This window comes from Dipodomys merriami, unplaced genomic scaffold (assembly GCF_024711535.1).
Source record: "Dipodomys merriami isolate MVZ:Mamm:240054 unplaced genomic scaffold, mDipMer1.0.p SCAF_332, whole genome shotgun sequence".
NCBI lineage: Eukaryota > Metazoa > Chordata > Mammalia > Rodentia > Heteromyidae > Dipodomys > Dipodomys merriami.
This window is the reverse complement of record NW_027204849.1, coordinates 234229-259778: the sequence shown is the minus strand read 5'-3', so window position 1 is coordinate 259778 and position 25550 is coordinate 234229. Positions and strand designations below refer to the sequence as shown.

The following is a 25550-nucleotide window of genomic DNA, read 5'->3' as shown; positions in this document are numbered from 1 at the left end:
CCATTTCCTAACAAATGGGGAAATGTCATTCTTTCTGATGGAGGCATAGAATTCCATTGTGTATATATACCACATTTTCTTGATCCATTCATCTACTGAGGGGCATCTGGGTTGGTTCCAGATCTTAGCTATGGTAAATAATGCTGCAACAAACATAGTTGTGCTGGTAGGTTTAGTGTGGTCTTGTTTGTAAACATTTGGGTAAATGCCCAAAAGTGGGATTGCTGGGTCATAGGGGAGATCTATGTGAAGTCTTTTGAGGAACCTCCATACTGCTTTCCAAAGTGGTTGAACAAGTTTACATTCCCACCAACAATGAAGTAAGGTTCCTTTCTGTCCACATCCCCTCCAGCATCTGTTGTTGTTAGAGTTCTTGATTTTTGCCGTTCTAACTGGAGTGAGGTGATATCTCAATGTTGTTTTGATTTGCATTTCTTTTATGGCTAGGGATGATAGGTCCCATGGTTTCCCTTATTTGCAATATCTAGTATATGTATGAGTCAAGCAGAAAAGGTCAGATAATGTGATGTCAGGAAAATGAACCCTTAGATATGTATTTTAATGTTTTTTTCTTTCATGCATGTGTTTCTAATGCATCTATAAGATTATCTCTCTGTTGCTTTGTATGTCCCTCCCCCACAGTATAACCCCTGCTTTCACTATATTTGATGTCAGTATAACTTGTGGAGGAGATGGGGAAAAACCAGTTGTTTAAGGATACAGGTGGACCTGTTGCAACAATGAGAAGTACAAGTTGCCATGTCCAAAATGAGCTTTACAACGTCGGTGCGGTGGGGGGGGAAGGGGGGAAGGAGAAGGATGGGGATTGGGGGGGGAGGAGGGAGGCTGGGAAGTGATGTGAAGGGTAAACAAAGGAGGAGGCTGCAGTGCTTGGTAAGAAATGTACGCATTATCCTGCCCATGCAATTGTAACCCCTCTGTACAGTATGTTCACAAATAAAATAAAATTTAAAAAACAAACAAAAAAAAGAAAACCCCTCTCCAAACAGCAAAACAAACAAACAAACAAACAAACAAAAAACTGACATTTCATAATAGTCAAACAACTGCCAAGGTTTTGAATGGAGAAAGTAAATGAAAAAAAATACAGCAAATATATATGCTAAGAGGGCTGGAGTACATGTGGCTCAGTAGTAAAACTCTTGCCTAGCAGGTGCAAAGCCCTGAGTTTGTTCTCTAGCACTTCAAAACCTAAACAAAACTATGCTAAAAAAGGCAACAGTATTCTTGGATCTTCACCAGTCAGGAAAAAAAAAAAAATGACAGTAATTAGTTGGGTGCCATTCATACCTGTTAATCCCAGCTACTTGAGAAGCAGATACTGTGAGAATTCAAAGTTAAGGTCAGTCCCCAGGGCAAAATTATCAATAGACCTCCATCTCAACCAAATGCTGGGCATATGAGTGTACAGCCACTCCAGCTATGCAGTAAGCATAAATATGTGGGCAGGGGTCCATGCTAAGCAGGACAAAAAACACAGAATAACAAAAGCAAAAAAGATTGTACAACATGTCAAGTGCATGACCCTGAGTTAAAAATTCCAGTACCATGGGAGAGAGGACAAATTTGAATGCAGTAATGATTTGAATCACCAGTATGAACATATATAACATGACAGTGTTATATGGGAAAATTCTCATATGCTCTACAAAGGATAAGAAAAATCCAAATAGTGAATTTTTAAACACTTGACAAAAATTTGGTATTTTAATATACAGAGCTGCTTGTTGTAATCACATTTAATTATATTTCTTGTGCTCTACAGCTTCATGAATTGTCAATATACAAAGAGAAACTAATATTCGGATAAATGACACCCTTTCAAGATACATTTATTTTCCTTAGATTCTGAAGAAGAACCAAGATAGATTAGTGTTCGGAACATATGAAAAAAATAGCAATTACTGTAGAATTACTGTACAATTACAGTAGACACTGTTTCTATTTCAAAGTGATAAGCCAGATCTGTATAATACAGATTATACAGATGTATAATCTATAATCTTAGCACTGAAAAGGCTTAGGTAGGGAGAAGGCAGCCTTTTTTTGAGATCATGTCTCCAAAAAAACAAAGTGAGACACATATGAACAAGAATTTGAGCATACTTAAGCCAACTATTTTCCTGGTTTTGAAGGTAAATAAAATAAAATGTGCTCTGATGCAACTAATAGCTCACTGACTCTCATATTTGAATTGGTAACAAACCTATCTTACAAATATGGATTCTAGATTTCAAATACATTTCTAGTAGATTCTAGCTTATTATTGCTCTGGCTTTTCTTCTTGTACTTACATTGTCAAAGTGATAGTATTTGAAGGCTTATTTTGTTGAAGATGACCATTTTATTTGTAAAATACAAAGTTATATAAATATATTAGAACAATCAATCCAGTATTTTTTTCCAGTAATTTTTAATTTTTTAATGAAGGAAGTGCTGGGGATTAAACCTAGGACCTAACTGCTAAGTACACTTACTTCTATCACTGAACTAAACCCACAGCTTACACCATCCATTTCCTGCCAAACATCTATTTACATACCTCTACTTTGGCATAAACATCATAAAAACTAGGTGTTATAATCACCAGAACAACACACACTCATGTATGATAAAGTATTTGCTTGAAACAAGAATTTACTTTCTTTATATATTGTTCATTCACTGATTCCTGATTTTGAGAAAACTCATTCTAATTGTTAGTAAATAAAGTATCACAGCCAGAGATTTTGCTATCTAATTAGATATACTATCATTAGTCTACAGTAGCACTGTCCAATAGAAATTTCTGCATTAACGTCAATATTCTATCTCTGATCTGTTTGATATAATGTACTGAGCATTGAAATATTGCAATTCACTGAGGAACTGAGTGGGTTAAATAGCCAGTGGTTGGCTAGATAACTGGACAATTGAGGCCTAAAGCACAAGATTCATCTTTCATTTAACAATCATGAAAACTTGTCAATTTTCTTTTATGCCATTATGGGTAGAAAACAATATATCTGAATTCACAAATGTGTCCAATGAAAACTAAAACCCCTACAAATTGGACAAAGATGGCGTCATACTATGTAGGCCATGTAGTAACAAAAATCACAGAAAACTGTAATATTGATGTTTCACTTTATTATTACAGTATCCTTCTAACTTTAGTCTTTTTTTTTTTTTGGGTCCGGTTGTGGGCCTGAACTCTGGGTCTGGGCGCTGTCCCGCAGCTCTTCAGCTCAAGGCTAGCGCTCTACCACTTGAGCCACAGCGCCACTTCCGGCTTTTTTTCCTGCTTATGTGGTGCTGAGGAATCGAACCCAGGGCCTCATGCATGCAAGGCAAGTGCTCTACCACCAAGCCACCTTCTCAGCCCTGTTTTTTTCACTATGGTTTAATTATCCCTAATATAGCTTAGATATTCAAAAGGAATGATAGAGTAAGTAACCACAAGATGGAATAAGCTTTATTCTCTGAAAATAAGAAGAATGGCAGTATTTTTTCTTCTCTGTCAGTTGTGGTAATTGAACTCCGGGCCTGCGGGCTGTCTGAGCTCTTTTGAACTCCGGGCCTGGGTGCTGTCTCTGAGCTCTTTTGCTGGCACTCTACTACTTTGAGTTACAGCTCCACTTTTCTGGTGGTTAATTGGAGGTATGAGTCTCATAGACTTAGTTTAATTAAAGCCTGCCCAGGCTGGCTTTGAACCGTGATTCTGAGCGCTCAGGCTCTTGAGTAGCTAGGATTATAGGCATGAGCCACAATCATCAGGCTTATTTTAGTACTTCTCAATGATAATCAGTTCAGAAATTTTGAAAGAAATCAGATCCATCACTATTTCTAGGAAATGAGCTTATGACTGTCAATTATAAAGGCAAATTTGTACTTCAAAATGATACAGATTTATCACGTATTAAATGTTTCATTCAGGTTTTCCCTTAGGATTCTTATTTTGTCACTTATACTACCCCTAAGAGCTAAGTTTTATTGTCTATATGGCTGAGGAGAACCTCCTGACTTAACGTTCAGGGACATGTTAGAGCTAACCTTTAACACACATATCAATCCTAGTGCTTGCTCTATAAGCAGGGATTGGATAATAAGTGTATGTCTTGAAGTTAAAGAAAAATGTTTGAATTACTTATTTCCAAGAATCACATACAGTGAAAATAGAAATGAAAAGGGACAAAACAGACCTACATCTATATATGACACATCTTTGATTACATCACATGTAGTCCTACAATGTAATATACTGAATATTGATTTTAAGATTTGATTATAAAAGCTTATAGCAAATATGATTAAGACTGTGAATAGCCATATACTTAGTTCTTATTGATTAAAAAAGTACATGTCAATCATAATAAAATGTCATTCATATCCATCCCCACCATTTCATACAATTATTTCATTTAATAATACAGCACAACAAACACATGTGAAATCTTAACTTTGCATTCGTGTATTAAAAAGCTTAAAATAAGAAAATTTATTGTTGTAAATTGCTTTGTTTTTGGATCTGGGCTAAGAAATATGATCTTTATCAACACTGGAGTTGCTTAACATAGATGTAACATGGAGGAGGCAGGAGGATTTAAGTTCAAAACTACTGTAAGCTACATAGTGAGACTCTATTCCCCACCCAAACAAATTAAAAAAAAAAAAAAGCAAGAAAGAAATCTATGTTACCACAGACATAAAATCTGGTTTCATAAATAGGATGGCTTTTTGCAGCATCAATGAAAACTAAGTCACAGAAGATTATTAATAAAACAATTCAGTCAAATATGATGACACATGGCTATAACTCCTGCATTTAGAAGCTGAGGCAGGAGGATTCTAATATGCTAGGATATACACTGGTATTGTTAAAAATAAAAACAACCAAAGTAACCTAACAGCACTTAAAAAAACAAAAAAAAATACAAATCAGTAAATATAATCAGTATGGTATAAGGTAATTGACAAAACTTTGGCAACTGCTGTGTTATTTAATATTCAGATCCAATGGTAAACATTGCTTTTCTAATGACAGAACCTGCAATTCTCTTAGTAAAAGCACAGAATAGGAATAAGACTAATCATGTTGTCATTTGAAGAACTAATATAAAAGACCAATACAAGTTGCTGTATTTTAGCCAGGTTGTTGGGTCTAACTGGCCCCATCTTTGCCCCGTGGTGGATAGGGAATTGGGTTTAACTGGTTCCACCTTGTCTTCATGATGGAGGAAGGTGCAGTCCCATCTCCTAGGTGACGGGCGCATGCCTGTGGGACTTGGATGATAGATTACTGGACGGTTCAGTCCAGTGCCCTGAACTCTGGAGTTTCCTGTGACCCTGGCCCAGGACCTGACCCTATTTAGATGCAGACATGTTTAGCGCCAGGACACCAAGCCTCTTGTGTCTGTCTCCTGTCTCATGTCCCCTGGCTCTCCTCCAGTCACCATAGCATCCGATTTCAGCTCTCCATATCTGGTTTGTTAGTTAGTATTGTTTTTTTCTGCTTTCTTAGTTTTCTAAGTGTTAAGTGTATTAGAAGGGCTGCAGGCCTTTGAAACAGGAGTCTGCCTGCAGACACTGGCTTTCTAATAAAGACTCCAGATTCAATCTTTCAAAATGTGGCTTCTCTGTTTAGGTGTCTGAGATAAAGGGGGACAGGATCAGAGTAAGAATGTTTACCCATAGCAGAAGTATAAATTAAATCTGTGCTACATTAGAATATGTACTTATTCTAACAAATATATTTAACTAGATGTGTCTCTTTGAGGCTCACTTAAAAATGACAAGTTAAACTACTGAATTTCATACTTCTGTGTCAAAATAAGCATTATTTTATTATAAGCAAATCTAAGTCAGCAATAAAAGGCATGTGCTCACACAGGAAATTTGTATGACATGTGGAATCCCCCCATAATCATTTACCATTAGTAAATAATGTAAGAAACAATTGAAAATAAGCCAACATCAAAACAAAATAAAGTATATAAATAGAATAATTATGTATTTAAATAAAAAGCTTCACTATTGTGAGTTCAGTATCATAAAACTTATCTTCAAGTGCATACAAAGACAAAATATTTAAAAAGCCTTTTTTTTTTTTTGTCGGTCGTGGGGTTTGAACTCTGGGCCTGGGCGCTGTCCCTCAGCTCTTCAGCTCAAGGCGAGCGCTCTACCACTTGAGCTACAGTGCCACTTCCGGTTTTCTGGTGGTTTATTGGAGATAGGAGTCTCACGGTCTCTCCTGCCCGGGCTGGCTTTGAACCGCGATCCTCAGATCTCAGCCTCCTGAGTAGCTAGGCGTGAGCCACCAGCGCCCGGCTAAAAAGCCTTTTTGAATAGGTAAGCTCACCATTGTTTGATGTTTGCCTGAAGAATACAGTTACAATGATCCTTTAACATATTTATCATTAAATTCTTGTGAAGATATACATATTATGACTCTTTTGTGTACCCAAATTATATGGTAATCAATTCTATTCTAACTTCATGCAGTTTTTCATAAATCTAGTCACATTTAAAATATACTAGAATGGTGTGTTATATAAAGGAATTACATTTACATCTGCTAAAAGAAGAGCTGTCATAAAAGTTACTTGGCAACAGAATCTCCTTTTAAGAAAATAACCACTTCATTTGTTGTATTTTAAATCTACATTTTATATACTGTAAAAAACAAACGAACAAAATTCATATGTTGTTAAGAAAGTCTAATTCTAAAACTTATTTTTGTGAGTATTTAATGAAATCATTCTTGTATAATGGTGACTTTAAAATGATTCAATAGTTTGCTACATACCTTGGACTTGAGGGAACCTCCCCAATTTTCATCCACAGACTTCAAGAATAGCTCCTGCATAAAGCTACAAGAGGAAAACCAGGAATTATAAAACTGGTATAAATTTATGTGGGCTGTGTAGAGAGTATCTGCCTAGCATTTGGGAGGCACTGAATTTCACTTCCAGAAATAGCATAAAAAAAAAAAGGGCAGTGTTAACCTTACAGTTAAACAGATACACAGATCCCCTTCCCCACCCCAAAAGTCAGAGTTCAGTAAGACTATAATTCCAGTCCCTAACAGAAGAGGAAATGGATGAGCTATAAAAGGAATATTCCTTTTCTGTGATTTCAGTTACCCATGGCCAACAGGGGACTGGAAATATTAAATAGAAAATTAGTAAAATAAGTAATTCATTAAGTTTTAAATTAAGCACTATTCCTAGTAGTGTGGTAAAATTTTACTCCATCCTGTCCAGGAAATGAAATCATCCCTTTTGTCTAGTATATTCATACTTTATATATTCCCTGCCAATTAGTCACTTAGTTGTTGTCTAAAAAGATGGACACAGGGCTTCTGTTTAAGTAACCCTTATTTTATTAATCATGACCCCAAAGTGCAAAAGAAATGGTAGATATAAAAGTCAATACACTGTTATACTTGTTCAACTGGGAGTTAAGAAGGGAGATTCTTACTGGACATTAAATACTTCATGAAGTATTTTTTGTCTGCCCAAAAAGATGGAAGAAAAGCAAATCTCACAGGAAATAGTATTTAAAGATATTACGGGAAAACCACTAAAATGTCATTATAAAGGACTAAAATATATTTTTCTTTAATGAAATTTAGATTCAGTGGTAAACATTGCATTTGCAATCATAAAACCTACAATTCTCTTAGTAAAAGCTTAGAAAAACTTAAATGCAAATATTTATTGCAATAAACCCAATAGCAAATACCACTTTTTTTGATAGCAACAAAAGCCTGCCCATTCTTTTTATGGAATAATGTGATGCTAAGAGAATGCTAGTGAATTTTAAGAACTTAACACATTTGCTTGATTTCTTCTTAGTTTTTAGTTATATGGTCCAGAAGTTTAAAAAAAATGGAATTTTACCTTTAGCATTCTAAGATAGAATCTATTTAATAAAACAAACCCCTCACATATACTATGAATGCTTATTTAAAATATTTTTTGAAAATGCACAAAAACACAAAACAGAAATTTCTAAAATACCAATTGACTACCTCAGAGTATTAGAAATATGTATAATAGCTCAGATGTAATCTTCTCTAGAAAAACCGGTTGATTTTGATTTTTAGGGTTCTCTTCTCTGCCTCTCTCTCTTTTTAAATAGGGGTTAAGTACTGAAATTCGGGCCTTGAACTAGGGCAGACAGGTGCTCTGTCAGTTCAGCCACACTTCTCAGCCTCCTGTAGTTTTAATTAGGGACTATCTCAGTAAACTTTCATAGAACTGTTCTTATGCTTTTTATACATAATTTACTCATATCATATATACTTTAAAAATATTGTAAGATGAACAAAACAAAAAGTTGCATAACTAGAAGTTGCATAACATTACTGAAGTGACATTTTAACAGCATTAATTTGTGATCCTAATTGCTATTTTGCTTATGAATTTCTATTTATTATTATGTTTTTGTACCTGCACCAAGACTTGAACTCAGGGCCTTGTGCTCTCACTTTAATTTTCTGCTCTAAATCCAGTGAATCTAAATTTTCTTCTCCAAATTCAGCTTTTTGTTAGTTAACTAGAGCTAAGAGTTTCTTGGGTGTGTCTGCTGAAGTTGGCTTCAAGTCATGATCCTCAGATCTCAGCCTCCTGAGTAGCTAGGATTACAGGTATGAGCCTCCAGTACCTGGTGGAATTTATAGTTTTTAATAGGAAAATATTTGCTTCATGGCAAATAAATAATTTGAGTTGGTTATAATTATAGTCAACTTTAAATGCCTTAATTGGTTATAATTATAGTCAACTTTAAAAGTCTTAAGGAACTTAACAGATTATGTTTCAGTTGTGTGCATGAACTCACTTTCCTATAGCTAGCAGAAGGCACTATGGCGGCACTATTCAGGGCTATCATGCATTGTTCTGTAATTAGGTAACCACTCCAAAATTTCTCATACCACAAATTTACATGCCATGCTACTTAAAAATAACAGCAATCCTCTAGGTCATGAAGTATGAAAAGAGTAAAAGAAACTGGTTAAAATTCCTTGACTTTTAACCTAGCAACTTTTACTTTTTATAGTGAACAAAACATAAAAATAGCTTGGCACAGGTGGCTGACGCCTGTAATCCTAGCTACTCAGAAGGCTGAGATATCAGAATTGCGGTTCAAAGCCAGGCCAGGCAGGAAAGGCCATGAGACTCTTATCTCCAATAAATTACCAGAAAACCCGAAGTGGCGCTGTGGCTCAAGTGGTAGAGCACTAGCCTTGAGCTAAAGAGCTTAGGGACAGTGCCCTGCCAGAGTTCAAGCCCCAACGACTGACAAAAAAAACAACAAAACAAAACTACACACAAAAATATTATGCTTTTAAGCCAAGACCTTGTGGCTCATTTCTATAGTCCTAGCTACTCTGGCATAAAGATCCCTAGATCTCAAATTCAAGGTCAGACTAGGAAGAAAGGGTTCCATCTCCAAAATAACCAGGAAAAAAAAAAAGTGCTGCTGCATGTCTTAAGTGGCAGAATGGCAGCCTAGCAAGCTCAAGGGCCTGAGTTCAACATAGGGATGACCAAAAACCAAGAACAAAAATGAAAAAACCCAAACAAGTTAACTTTCAAGAAGGGTAATATATTAATAGAAAAAGCTAAAAAGAAAAAAAAAGAAGCAAGTAATTTCTCAGAACAAGCTGGCAGTACCTTTTTGTATGCATTAAGCTGTATTTGTGTTGGACATGGTGGCTTGCTCATGCCTCTATCCTAGGAGGCTGGGGTAGGAGGACTGGAAGTTTCAGAAAATCAAGAGCTACAAAAGGAGACAGTGTCTCAAAACCAACCAACCAATAAACAAAAAGAATCTAGGCATTAATAGTTCATTATTGCATTAGGATTATACTAGCCCAAATAATTTAAAATAAGTGGACATTTTAACTACTGCTAGAATGTATAGAATCTATGAATGTATGGAAACATTCTATACATTTCATGTAATTTACCATGATTTTGGAACAATGCATTCCTTTTCTTATAGGTAGATTTCTCTAATAGCAAATCACTATTGGAATACAAATTTCTCTCCTGAGGAATTTCCCTATCTGAAGAATCTCCACTTTCTGGAGATACTGGATAATTTTGTTGTAACTAAAGCCAACTAATTTCTACAAATAGGCTCAGATTCACAGACAAAAAGTTAATCAAGGCTTTCTGGGGGATTCTTAGGCAGGTGTTCAACTGCTGAGGCATGCCTCCAGCCCTTCAGTGGTTTTTAATCATCTAGCTATACTCCAAAATAATTTTTAAACAAAATGCTTTTTTTGGGGTCAGTCCTGGGGCCTGAACTCTGGGCATGGGCACTGTCCCTGAGCTCTTCAGCTCAAGGCTAGAGCTCTACCACTTGAGCCACAGCGCCACTTCCAGCTTTTTTTTTCTGCTTATGTGGTGCTGAGGAATCAAACCCAGGGCCTCATGCATGCAAGGCCAGTGCTCTACCACTGAGCCACCTTCCCAGCCCCTTAAACAAAATACTTTTTAAGCCACACACACACACACTTTTTAAAAATAATTTTTATTGTGATTAAGTTATTACATAAATTTCACAATATTGTGAAAGTGATACTTAAAGTCACAAACAAATTATAACCTTCATGAGGCAAACTGTTATTATCGTGGTCTATGAAGTTTGTGAATTCTATGAGCTTTGACAATACAACTATTTCTTCTATATTGGGTGGTATGTTAATTTCTTTCCTTTTGTGTTAGCTGTTCCTTCTGGTGCTGGTCCTGGGATTTGAACTTAAGAGCCTTCCTGCTGTTTTGAGCTTTAGTGGTTAAAGCTAGTGTCCTACCACTTGAGCTACAGCAATACTTCTTGCTCAGTGTGTGTGTGTGTGTGTGTGTGTGTGTGTGTGTGTGTGTGTGTGTGTGTGTGTGTGTGTGTGTGTGTGTGTGTGTGTGTGTGTGTGTGTGTGTGTGTGTGTGTGTGTGTGTGTGTGTGTGTGTGTGTGTGTGTGTGTGTGTGTGTGTGTGTGTGTGTGTGTGTGGAGGGGGGCGCTAATCAGAGATAAGAGCTGCACGGACTTTTCTGCCAGGCCTGGCTTTGAACTCTGATCCTCTGGTCTTAGCATACTGAATAGCTAGGATTACAGGCATAAATCACTGGTACCTGACCAACAAATACTTTGAATTTAAAAAAAAGTTGTATTTGTTAACTTGCTATCATGATCATAACACTAATTCCATGGCAAATCTTTAAATCTGGTCTAAGTCTTAAATAATCTGCTACTTTCCAAATACAGACACTTAATATATTTAACTATGGCTTTAAAGAAACAAGACAATGATGAAACCTTGTGAACTTATTATACAACTTGGATCAAATTAAGTATTAAAATTTCGTATAACATGGTATAGCAAAAGAGCTCAAGTTAAATACATACATGAACCAATCTGGCTTTTCCATTTACAAGCTGCATACCTCTTTAGACATGTCATTATTTGGGCTCCCATTTACTGTCATTATTTGGGCTCCCATTTACTGTTTGATAAATAACTAACAATGGCTATTTCTATAGTACTTTCTTTCATATTATAGTTAATTAGATTTGTATATATGAAATCCACTTTAATACACAGTTAATCGTTTGCTATGTAGGACTATTCAGGGTTATCATTCATGGGTATAATAGAATAGCCAGTCTAAATTTTCTCAGGCTTTCAAATTCCTATTATCTTACAGCAATGCTCTCAACTGACAGTCTCCTAGAATTTCCTGGGAAGTTTTGAAAATTACGAAACCCTGGAAACTATGTAGATCAGTATCAGTAGTAATTATTACTATTACTTTTTAAGTTTCCCAACTGACTTTAATATGTAGCTAGAGATAGGAAATATGGCCTTCTATATTCTGTATTAATAAGGCAAAAATTGCAAAATGGTATAACAAAGGGATTTCTGGTCAACAGACTAACCACACTGATTCTAAAATGTAAACCAAAACCAAAACAAAACAGTAACAACAACTAAAAAGAAGTAAACCAAGTAGGTATCAATAAAGCAAGGCAGAAGTTGCGTTATGTTTTTCTGGCTTTATGAAGTGTGGCTTGTAGCCATACAGTCTTATTTTATAAATGCTCCACTTGAAATAAAAATGACCCTTTAATTAAACTTGGATTTTATTCTCCCAAATTAATAGTTTTGTTCATATTATGATAACTGTAAAAATCAGTTTACTATAACTATTAACATGATTGTGAATATATAAAATAATTATGAATAAAATGCTGCTTGCCTGGATGAAAAGCAAAAATTTTAACCGAACAGAATTCAGAGCTGAGAAATAACTATGTTTTTTAATAGATGCACTGAAGACTTCTTTTAGTATGATGATGTAATTTAAAAATAAGAATGTGACTGGGGAGTATCTCAGTGTTACAGTACAATAAAAACCCTCAACTCAAACAAACAACAAAAACTTTAATTCACTGTTTATTCTTGAATCTCCTGGTATTAAAAAAATTAACTATATTTAATTTTTTAAGCTCTAATTACATGTGTACAAATAATGAAGGCACTACATTTTTTTTGTGATCTAATACAAACTTTTTGTCAAGATTTCTGGGAAGGTAGCAGAATAGTGACAGGGAAAAAAAAATCAGAGCTTCCACTCATCAGTTAGAGGTGAAGGGCTTTACCAGAAACATCCAGCTCAAGAGAAGAAACTAGACAAATTATAAGCAGAGATTAGTGCTAATCAAGAAATATCAAATTTTAAGCTTTTAAGAGGAGAAAAAGCAAACAAAAATCTTACTTAAATGATTGAGGATCTATGGCTGAGTCGTCACTGAAGACGGGTCACTGGTTTTCTTCCTCCTCTTCTTTTTATATTGTTCCTGATACCCACATAGCCACCACACCAGTGGAGGGAAACAAATCCAGTTTCAGATCTGAGGGCTTGGAAGCTTTGAAAAGGACAGAAATAGTGGCAAGACGGTAGCCATCATTCTCTGAGGGCTCCGGCTACACAAACTGCTCTAAACCACAGAAAAGGTGCTCCTAGTGAGAAATTCAGGAAGAAGACCAAGTGGATTTCTACCATGGATGAGGGACCTACTTCTGAATCCCACATGCTAGAACTAGTGCTGAATCTCCTTCCAATTCCAGAAACATGACTAGTGAGAGAGCAGTTCCCACCCAGGTCCCACACTAGCAAAGGCAGGGCTGTGGAACCTCATTTCAAATCCAGAATCTACCCCACAGCAGTGGGTGAGTGAATGGCTTTCACTCAGGGCCCCATATAAGCAGGGTCTAGGACTAGTAGCCTTTATTTATTTATTTATTTTTTTTGGTCGGTCATGGGGCTTGAACTCTGGGCCTGGGCGCTGTCCCTCAGCTCTTCAGCTCAAGGCGAGCGCTCTACCACTTGAGCTACAGCGCCCGGCTTGACTAGTAGCCTTTAATACGCCCACAGATCCAAACAAAACAATCCTGGAGACTTCAACATACCACTGACACCAATGGATGTATCTATCATCCAGTCAAAAACTCAGCATAGATCTAATAGACATCTATAGAATATTTCACCTACAAGATGAGAATGTGCATGAAACATATCCTTCTTAGCAGCCCATGGAACATTCTCCAAAACAGACCTTATCCTAGGTTATATAGCAAGTTTGATCAATTTTAAGAGAACTGAAATTTCCCTGTATCTTGTCAATTCATAATGGAATAAAATTGGAGCTTAACAGTTAAAAGTAACCACAGAAAATATTCAAACTCATGGAGACTGAACAACACATTGCTAAATGATCAGTGGGTTACTGAAGTCAGAAGAAGAGAAATCCCAAAGTTCCTAGAATCCAATATAGTAAGCAAACAACATAAGAGAGCTTTTAAGAAACAGCCAAGTCAGCAGAAAGAGGCTATGATGCCAACATCAATAAATTAGAAACACTTCAAATTAATATTCTGATGCATTTCAAGCTCCTAGATAAACAAGAAAAAGCCAAACTCAAAATTAATAGATAGGAAGAAATGATCACTAGATCAGAAATAAATGAAATAGGAGTCTACAAGAAGCTGGGTGCTGGTGGCTCATGCCTATAATCCTAGCTACTCAGGAGGCTGAGATCTGAGGATCGTGGTTCAAAGCCAGCTTGGGGAGGAAAGGCGGTGACTCTTATCTCCAATTAATCACCAGAAAACCAGAAGTGGAGCTGTGGCTCAAATGGTAGAGAGCTGGCCTTGAGCTGAAGAGCTGAGAGACAGCATCCAGGCCCAGAGTTCAAGCCCGGGACTTACAAAAAAAGTCTACAAGAACCAAAGATGTTTCTTTGAAACAATGAACAAAATTGGTGAGTCCTTAATAAACTTGACCAAAAGAAACTACCCAAAGAAATAAAATCAGAGATGAAAAGGGAAAATAACAAGAGATATAAGTAAAATTCATATTTTAAGGAAATGCTTTGTAAACCTTTATGCAAACAAATTAGAAAATAAAGTAGAAGTGTATGCATTCCTAGAAAACATCATATACCAAAACAGAACCAAGACCATATTATCAGCATAAACAGCTCTATAACAAATAATGAAATGGGAATAAAAGACTTCCCAACAAAGTAAAGTCCAGATCCAGATGGTTTCACAGTTGAATTCTGTAAAACCTTTAAAATATACCAATTCTTCCATGAACTAGAAAGGGTGGGGTTACTACCAAATTCTTTATAAAGCCTTTGTTATACTTATCCCCAACTAGACAGTGACTCAATAAAAAATACAACACAGAAACCAAAGACACACACAAAAAATCATGTGATCATATGAATAGATGCCAAAAATTATTTGAAAATATCTAATATCCCTTTATAATAAAAGTTCCAGAGAAGCTAGAAATAGAACATTTCTCAACATAATAAAGGCTGTTTATGATAAACCTACAGCCAACATCATCCTAACTGGTGAAAAATGAAAACAATTTCCTGTGAAATCAGAAACTAGACAAGGGTATCTACTTTCTCCAGTCTTCTTCAATGCAGTGGAATTCCTAACTAGAGCAAAAAGGCAAGAGAACAAATGGATCCAAATAGAGAAGGAAGAATTAAAACTATTCCTATTTACAGCTGACATTTTCCTATATCTAAAGGACCCTAGATACCCCACTCCCAAGTTTCTAAAGTTGATAAGTAACTTTGGTAAACTGGCAGGTTATAAAAATTCACAAAAATCAATGGCTTTTCTGTATATCAATGAGAAGATTGAGAGTGAACTCAGGAACGCAACTCCATTTGTTATATTCTCAAAAATAAAATAAAATACCTAGGAACCAACCTAATCAAAGAGGTAAAGGGTTTTTACAACACTACAAAATTCTGAAGAAAGAAGGTGAAGGACACTGCAGATGTAAAGAGCTTGTGTTCCTGAATTGGCAGAATATCATGAAAATGGCAATACTGGTAAGATAATCTACAAATTCAATCAAAATACTAATGTTATTCTTCACTGAATAAACAATCCAAAAGTCATAGGGAATCACAATTCTGGGCAAAAAAGTAGTGCTGTAGGTATAACAATGCTAGACTTCAAACTTTACTACAGAGCTAAAGTAACAAAAACAGCTTGTGAAGTAAGCCAGGCCCAAAGAAACATAGGTCCCATGGTTTCCCTTATTTGTAATATCTAGTATATGTATGAGTCAAGCGGAAAAGGTCAGATAATGTGATGTCAGGAAAATGAACCCTTAGATGTGTATTTTAATGTTTTTTTCTTTCATGCATGTGTTTCTAACGCATTTATAAGATTATCTCTTTGTTGCTTTGTATGTCCCTCCCCCACAGTATAACCCCTGCTTTCACTATATTTGATGTCAGTATAACTTGTGGAGGAGATGGGGAAAAACCAGTTGTTTAAGGATACAGGTGGACTTGTTGCAACAATGAGAAGTACAAGTTGTCATGTCCAAAACTAGCTTTACAACGTCGGTGCAGGGGGGGGGGCGGGGAGGGAGGAAGGGGGGGAAGGAGAAGGATTGGGATTGGGGGGGAGGGGGGAGGCTGGGAAGGGATGTGAAGGGTAAACAAAGGAGGAGGCTGCAATGCTTGGTAAGAAATGTACACATTATCCTGCCCACGTAATTGTAACTCCTCTGTACAGTATGTTCACAAATAAAATAAAATTAAATTAAAAAAAAAAACAGCTTGATACCAGCACAAAAACAGGCCACAGTCCCAACAGAAGACCCAAATATGAACCTATAGATCTTCAGACATCTATAATAAGAGAGTCAAAAACATTGGAGGAGAAAAAGATAACCTTTGCAACAAATGGTGTTGGAAAACTTATCTACATGAAGAAAACTTAAACTGGATCTCTACGTGTCACCATGTACTAATGCCAATTTAAAATGGATTGAAGATCTTAGTGTAAGATCTGAAACCATAAAAGTACTACAAGGAGTAGGAAAAACATTAGAAGTTCTCAGCATAGGCAGAAACTTTCTGACTTTCAGGAAATCAAAGAAAATAACAAATGAGATTGTATCTAAGAAAGTAAGAAGTTCCTGCACAGTAAAGGACATAGTTAACAAGGTAAAAAGAAGGCTTACAGAATGGGAGAAAATCAATGGCCATATATCCACAATATATAAGGAGGTCAAGAAACTAAACCCTCAAAGAATCAACAACCAATTAATAAATGGCATATAAGTTAACAGAGACTTGAAAATGGCCACATAAATGTTCACCATTTCTGGCTATAAAAGAAATGAAAATCAAAATAATACTGAGATTCTATATCATGCAGTTAGAAGGCCATTACCAAAAATGCAAAACAACAGATACTGGTGTAGATGGGGAAGAAAAAGAATTCTAATACAGTATGGGTAAGGATGTACATTTGTTCAACTACTCTGAAAAGCTATTTGGAGATTCTTCAAAGAGCTAAACATAGAACTACTGTAAGATTCAACAATACCAAAACTTGGGGCATTTATTCAGGGTAAAGTCAAGTCACTTGTACAACCATGTTCATCACTATAGTATTCAACATAGCCAAGAAATAGTGCATAGATGCTCCTCAATGGACAAATGGATCAAGAAAATGTGGTATATATACACAATGGATTTTTATTCATCCATTAGAGAAAAAATGATATTACATCATTTGCAAAGAAATAAATAGGTGGACCTAGAAAATTTAGATTAAGTGAAATATGTCAAGCTCAGAGAGACAAAGGATATAGAAGCTAGATCTAATTTATAAATATTAAATTAAATACATATGGTTGTATGCAAGTATATACGCACACATATATAAACATATTAACTGAAATGTGGTATTTAAATGGTGTAATTTCTTAGAAAAATGAATTCAAAGTCCAACAAAATGAATACCAGAAAACTGGCCACAATATGGGGGGGTCAGCGGAGGAGGGCAGATGAATGAAGGTGGGGAAGAACACAGTCATAATATCCAATGCATATTCCATGAAACTAAAAAAAGGGAAGGGAGGGGTAGGGAGTGATGGAGGAGAATAAAGTCATGATATAGATTAAGATGCAATGTACCTATAGACTTATTTGCTGAATAGTAACTCCTTTGTAGAACTACTTAAAGATACTGAAACTATAATAAAAACATTTAATATTTAAGTTACAAAGCAGATTTTCTTTTTTTTTTTTTTTTTTTTTTTTTTTTTTTTTGGGTCGGTCGTGGGGCTTGAACTCTGGGCCTGGGCGCTGTCCCTCAGCTCTTCAGCTCAAGGCGAGCGCTCTACCACTTGAGCTACAGCGCCACTTCCGGTTTTCTGGTGGTTTATTGGAGATAGGAGTCTCACGGTCCCTCCTGCCCGGGCTGGCTTTGAACCACGATCCTCAGATCTCAGCCTCCTGAGTAGCTAGGATTACAGGCGTGAGCCACCAGCGCCCGGCCAAAGCAGATTTTCTTATAACGTATAAGCAAACTATATGTTAGCACTTTCATGCCCATTCTGATTGGATTTTTCTTTACAAATCAACAGATATAGCTGAGAAGTAGTAGCTCATGCATGTAATCCTACTCAGGAGGCCAGTCCAGTTAGGCAAGTCCATGAAACTCTTATCTCCTCCAATTGATCAGAACAAAGCCAAAAGTGGAGGTGTGGCTCAAGGGGCGCACCAGCCTTGACCAAAAATGCTAAGTGATAGTGCTCAGGCCTACCCCAGTACCAGGATAGACATTAAAAAATAAAAACAAAAGCAAGCAAATAATGGATACATATTGAAGGTTAGGGAAATAAATTTTCTTATAATTTTAGCAAAACAGGCTGACAAAGATACTTCACCAATATTACTCTCTTTGAGTTGAATTCATTTTTGGGTGCTTCCTAGTAGAATTTTTGAAAATCCTGAAGTAGTGAATTTGTGTGAAAGGAAGATAATTTAGTTTAAACTTTATTGTACTATACTATTGAAGTGCTTGTATCTTTAAATCCTTCAAGACTGGGAAGTTAACATTTTCCTTAATTGAAATCAGGCGCTAAGGAAGGCAAGAATACCTGGGGAGAATCTTTCCATAAAGATAAAAATCAATATTCTACTAAAAACCAAATTGAAAATATACAGAAATAAAATAAAATGAAGCAAAGATGTTTCTTTGCATTGTCTTTACAATGTCCCATTGCATTCTACATCAGAAAACTCTACCTTTATGAAACTTATGGGGAGAAAATGAACTGGATTTCTTTTGATATCATGATGAGTAGGATTTGTATATACACTTAATAGAATCCCAACTACCACCTCCAATCCATCCAAACTTTAGCTTGACACATGAATGATGTAGGCCCATCATTTGGAACAATATCTTCAATTCTACTCAGGAAATTTACACAAAAAAGGAAATAATCTGAGAAATGAGAACATGAGAAAATAGATACAAATGACTTTTAACCTTGATTTTTTTTTTTGGGGGGGGGGTCAGTTGTGGGGCCTGAACTCTGGGCCTGGGTACTGTCCCTTAGCTATTCAGCTCAAGGCCAGCGCTCTACCACTTGAACCACTGCACCACTTCCAGCCCTTTTTTTCTGTTTATGTGGTGTGGAGGAATCGAACTCAGGGCCTCATGCATGCAAGGCAAGCACTCTACCACTAAGCCACCTTCCCAGGCCTTAACCTTGGTATTTTAGGGAACAATTTTTCAATAAAACCAGCTTACCTCTTAGTAGTAATGTATTTTAGAAAATGGCAAGCTAGGAAGATGGCGGAGGAGAAGCTGAAGTCTAAGTAAGCTCTCGCATAGAAAGCAGTTTTAGAGTTCCAGTGAACAGTTCTAAGTGAGAGAATTACACTAAGTGTGCCATCACAGGACAGAGAGCTAGGCCAGAGAAGGAAACCCAGGCAAGGAGACACTTCTGAGCCCTTGCCAGCAGCCGCGGCGGCGGCGGCAGCTGTGGCGGTGGCGGGCAAGCGCAGGCGCCATACCTGAGCAACAGAGAGTGCGGGACGAAGGAGCCAGACGCAGCGGGCGAGCGGATTCTACTCAACACCAGCAAGAACCGACAAGGAGCAGACATCTTCATCCTGCAGTTCGCAGACCAGAGACGACCCAGGAACTAAGACTCGGCGTGAGTAGAGGCCTGACGTCCTCACTCCTTCTCAGGGAGCAGAGGAGGGAAGGCCACCCTCCCCCCCAGCACCGGTGATCTCCATCTTGGATACCGACAAAGCTCGGAGGAGCTGCCAGCTCCAACCCAGGCCTTGGAATAAAACGAGTCATTTAGCAGTCACAAGAACTTAACGGCAGCGTGATCTGCCAGATTCAGCTCCACCCAGGGAAAAATCACCCAGCTCGGGCGCCAGCCCGAGGAGTGGGTTTCTTCACTGGGTAATCATAGCCAGAGGCTGCCCCTCCCTCTAGCAGCCTGGACAAGCAATTGAAAATCAGTAAACAGAAACCCTGAGAATGGCTCCAGGCTGGGCTCTGTGAGGTTTTCACAAACCAGCCCCGGAAAAGCTACCAGAACCTAGCCTCATCACTGCATCCCCCTCTTTTGTGATACTCAAAGCAGATCTGTCTCCCAATGAACTAGCCTGGGAGGAGGATCGCCAAATCCTGGGTAAAGCAGAGCATTTTAAAACTGCCTGTTCGAACAAACTGACTTAAGAAACCAACCAAGCCACAGGACCACAAGCAGACCAGAGACTCCAACAAGAGGCTGGTTACGGACACAAGGGAGATATAGGATTTTTCCCACTCCTCCCCCCCCAAAAAAAAAATCAAAGAAGTTTTTTGTTTTTGTTTTTCTTTTCTCGTTTTTCTCTTCTTCTTCGTCTTTTTTTTTTTTTTTTTAAGTTTTTATTTTTGGTACCTTATATAAAATTTTTTTTTCTTTTCTAAAACTTTTTTCAATCTTTAATCTTTGCCTTTTTTGATAAAAAAATTGTTTTCCAGAAACTTTCTTTTCCTCTTATAATTTTTATTTTGGGGATACGGGAGTGTGCGTTTTTGCTTTCTTTTTTGGTCTTCTTTCACCCATAGTTGACTATTAGACCCTATCCCCCATTGTGTACACACTTAATCCACAAATTTATTACTCAAGTCAGAACCTCTAAGACTTAAATTCCTTAATAGCAGTACTACTACCCTTTTACACCTATATAATATTTTAAGCATTTTTATTTTTAAGCTTTTCACATCTCCTTTATATCCCTCCCCTTCTCTCAATAAATTCATGTTCTTATCTAAATAGATTGTTATCGAATCTACATAATTTTATTAATTTCTACCTTTCTATTTTTTCTGGTCTCTTTTCTTTTCCCATTCCCTTTTTTTTTTTTATCTCTCTCTACTTTCATCCTACCCAACCTATTTCCTGCTTTGAGATTAAGACTTAGTTAACACTCCCTGAGCCTCCCCACATCAATCTATTCCTATTTTTTTACCCACATCTCTCCCTAACCCTAATAATTTCTGGTCTTCCAAATTCTTCTTTGCGGTTTGTAACCCATTAACGTATAGTTGTTTGATGTTGAATAGATGTATTGGTTGAACTAGATTGTATCTGTAGACTATTGACTGTGCAAATTCAGACTTGGGTTGATGCTTGCCTTAAGATAGTGTTCTAGCACAAAACTGGTGCTTTTTCATCTCAAATGGGCAGAGTAAGCCGGAAAAACACAAGAAAAATGGCAAATCCGGGTATCTCAATTCCCAATCCCGATAATCAGGGGGATAGAACAGATAATGAATAATCCAGAGGAGAATTCCCAAATAGCTCTACAAACACTGCTGGCAAACATGATAAATCAAAAGATTGAAAGCATACAAAAGTCTCTGTATGAGCGTGATAGGCAGAGAGAGGAGGCATTCCAAAAGTTTATACAGGAATATCATAAGCGTGAGGAAGCTACTCAAAAGCTGATACAGGATTTGCATGAGCAGCTTAAGAATACTCAAAGAGAAAGGCAGGAATGGCATGAACAGGCTGAGAACACTCAAAGAGAACTACAGGAATCCCATGAACGGGAGGAAGCTAATCAAAGAGTAATACAGGAATGGAGAAAGCAGGAAGAGAATACACAAAGATCACTAAAAGCATTCATGGAATCCATTAACAAAGAGCTGAAGGAAGTCAGGGAGACCACAAAGGGAATGCTGAATGGAACCCAACAGAAGGAATGGGAGTCCAAGGAAACCATAACCAATCAACTAAGTGATCTGAGAATAAACACTGAACATCAAATTAAACAAGTAAAGAAGTTCATACAAGATCTAAAACAAAGCTTCAACAAAGAACTTGAAGCCATCAAAGCTGACCAATTAGAAGGAAAAGAGATAAAAAACAAAGTAGAAAGTCTTGACAGCAGATTAGACCATGCAGAAGATCGAATCTCAGGGATTGAAGACAGCCTAGATATTATAGAGAAAGAACATACAACCATCCAAGACAAGTCCAAGAAATATGATAGATTTATCCAACACTTGGAAGACACCATCAGAAGGCCTAATCTAAGGATAATGGGTGTAGAGGAGCACCTAGAAACAGAAGTTAATGGCCTAGGAAATTTGTTTAACAGGATCCTAGCAGAGAACTTCCCAAACATGCAAAAAGATAGGCCTATTCAGATACAAGAAGCTTTTAGAACTCCAAACAGACCAGACCAGAATAGGACATCCCACCTTCACATTATAATCCACACAGGATCAACCCAGACCAAGGAAAAGATCCTTAAAGCTGTCAAGGAGAAAAGATTAATCACCTATAAAGGAAAACCAATTAGAATCACCTCAGATTTCTCAGCAGAGACAATCAAAGCAAGAAGAGCCTGGAATGATGTATGCCATGCCCTAAAAACAAACAACTATCAACCAAGAATACTGTACCCAGCTAAACTCTCCTTCATAACTGAAGGCCAAATAAAAACCTTCCATAGCAAAGAAAAATTGAAACAATACATCTCCACCAAACCAGCCCTACAAAAGATTCTTAAAGATGTCCTACACATAGAAAACCAACAAGACCACAATAAAGGTCAAGAAACTGCACCCAAACTGAGAATCCAAGAACCATAGGAAGAACCCAGTTTTCGCAACCCCCAAGAAGGTGGATAACATGGCAGGAACTCCGAAATACCTCTCAGTCTTTTCTCTTAACGTTAACTGACTGAACTCTCCAATTAAACGACATAGACTGTCTAGTTGGATTAAAAAACAAGACCCTTCTATCTGCTGCCTTCAGTAGTCACATCTTGCCCGCAAAAACAAACACATTTTCAATGTTAAAGGTTGGAACAAAATCTACCAAGCAAACGGCCCCCATAAACAGGTGGGAGTTGCAATCCTAATATCAGATAAAATAGACTTCAAATTAAAATTCGTGAGAAGAGATAAAGAAGGTCGCTACATACTAATTAGGGGCTTTCAGGAGGATATTACAATTCTAAATATCTACTCGCCAAACAATGGAGCACCCAAATTTATCCAAGAAACACTACTTTCCCTCAAATTCCATATAACTCCAAAGACATTAATTGTTGGGGATTTTAACACACCACTCTCCCCACTAGATAGATCAACTGGGCAAAAACTCAACAGAGAAACTACAGATCTAAACAGCTGCATAGATCAACTAGATTTAACAGATATCTACCGAACATTTCACCCAGCAGCATCAGAATACACGTTTTTCTCAGCAGCACATGGAAAATTTTCTAAAATAGACCACATTTTAGGCCACAAAGCAAACTTGTCCAAATTCAGAAACATTGAAGTTATACCTTGCATTCTCTCTGACCACAAGGGAATAAAATTAGAACTCAACACCAAAGCCACCAAAGAAAGTCTGGTATCACCTGGAGGCTGAACAACACACTGCTGAATAACGAGTGGGTCATGGAAGAGATTAGAAAGGAAATTCAAATGTTCATGCTATTCAACAAAAATGAACACACAAATTACCAGCTCCTCTGGGACACAGCAAAAGCAGTACTCAGAGGCAAGTTTATAGCTCTGAGCTCCTACATCAACAGATTGGAGAGATCTGAAACCAACAATTTAATGACACATCTAAACCTCCTTGAAAAAGAGCAGCAAGATAAACCCCAATCCAGTAGAAGGAAAGAAATAATTAAAATTAAATCAGAATTAAATGAATTAGAATCCAAAAAAACTATAGAAAGAATCAACAAAACAAAGAGTTGGTTCTTCGAAAAAATTAACAAAATTGACAGACCCTTAGCAAATCTTATCAGAAAAAGAACACACCCAAATAAATAAACTCAAAGATGAGAATGGAAACATCACCATGGAAACAACCAAGATTCAAAACATTATAAGGGAATACTTCTCAAAACTTTATGCTAATAAGTTTGAGAACCTGACAGAAATGGACCTTTTCCTAGCAAATATTGACATGCCAAAACTAAACCAAGATGAGTTAAACCAGCTTAACAGGCCCATATCAAGCGTTGAAATAGAAACAGCAATAAGAGACCTTCCAGCTAAGAAAAGTCCAGGACCAGATGGTTTAACAGCGGAATTCTACAAGACCTTCAAAGCAGAGCTCACACCAATACTCCTCCAACTCTTCAATGAAATTGAAAGAGAAAGTTCACTCCCGAACACATTCTATGAAGCCATCATAACCCTCATCCCAAAACCAGGCAGGGACTCATCAAAGAAAGAGAACTATAGACCCATTTCTTTGATGAACATTGATGCAAAACTTCTCAACAAAATTTTGGCCAATCGACTTCAACAATTCATCCAAAAAATCATACACCATGATCAAACAGGATTCATTTCAGGGATGCAAAGCTGGTTCAATATATGCAAATCAATTAATATTATTCATCACATCAACAGGAGCAAGAATAAGAACCACATGGTTATCTCAATAGATGCAGAAAAAGCATTCGACAAGATCCAATACCCCTTTATGATGAAGGTTTTGGAAAAATTAGGAATCCATGGAACATTCCTCAATACAATAAAGGCTGTATATGACAAACCTACAGCCAGCATTATACTTAATGGTGAAAAACTAAAGCCATTTCCTCTTAACTCAGGAACAAGACAAGGATGTCCACTCTCTCCACTTCTCTTCAATCTAGTATTAGAATGCCTAGCTACAGCAATGAGAAGATGCAGACATAAAGGGGATCCGAATAGGGAAAGAAGAAATAAAACTCTCCCTCTTTGCAGACGACATGATCTTGTATTTAAAGAATCCCATAGACTCCACTCCCAAATTACTCAAGCTGATTCAAAACTTTGGCAAAGTAGCAGGGTATAAAATTAACCCCCCAAAATCAATGGCTTTTCTGTATGCCAACAATGAGAAAAGTGTGGCTGAAATTAGGAAAGCAACTTCTTTTTGTAATAGCCCCACAAAAAAAAAAATACCTAGGAATTAACTTAACTAAAGAAGTGAAGGACCTCTATGATGAAAACTTTAAAATCTTGAAAAAGGAAATCAACACAGAACTTAAAAAATGGCAAAACCTCCAACGCTCCTGGATTGGAAAGATTAACATCGTGAAAATGGCAATACTTCCCAAGGCTATCTACAAATTCAACGCGATACCTATCAAAATTCCAACCTCATTCTTCAAGGAAATAGAAGAGGCAAACCAAAAAATCATATGGAACAATAAAAGACCCTGAATAGCAAAAACGCTCCTCAATGGAAAGAACACTGCTGGAGGAATATCAATACCAAATTTCAAACTCTACTATAAAGCCATAGTAATCAAAACAGCTTGGTATTGGCATAAGAACAGACCTCAGGACCAATGGAATAGAATTGAAAACCCAGAAATGAACCTACAGACCTATAGCCATCTAATCTTCGATAAGGGAGCTAAAACAATAGAATGGAACAAAGACAGCCTCTTCAGTAAATGGTGCTGGCAAAATTGGTTTACTACTTGTAGAAAACTAAAGCTAGATCCTTATGTATCACCCTACACCAGAATCAACTCCAAATGGATCAAAGACCTCAGAGTCAAAGCAGACACTCTGAAAACATTACAGGATGGAATAGGAGAAACCCTAGGTCTCCTTGGCTCAGGCCGAAATTTTCTGAATAGAGGCCCGGAAACA

At 37.1% G+C, this 25550-nt stretch overlaps 1 pseudogene; it reads right to left on the bottom strand.

Annotated features, from left to right (window-relative positions):
• LOC138842250 (selenoprotein F-like) overlaps nt 1-25550 on the bottom strand; it is a 50684-nt pseudogene that overhangs the window by 7055 nt on the left and 18079 nt on the right.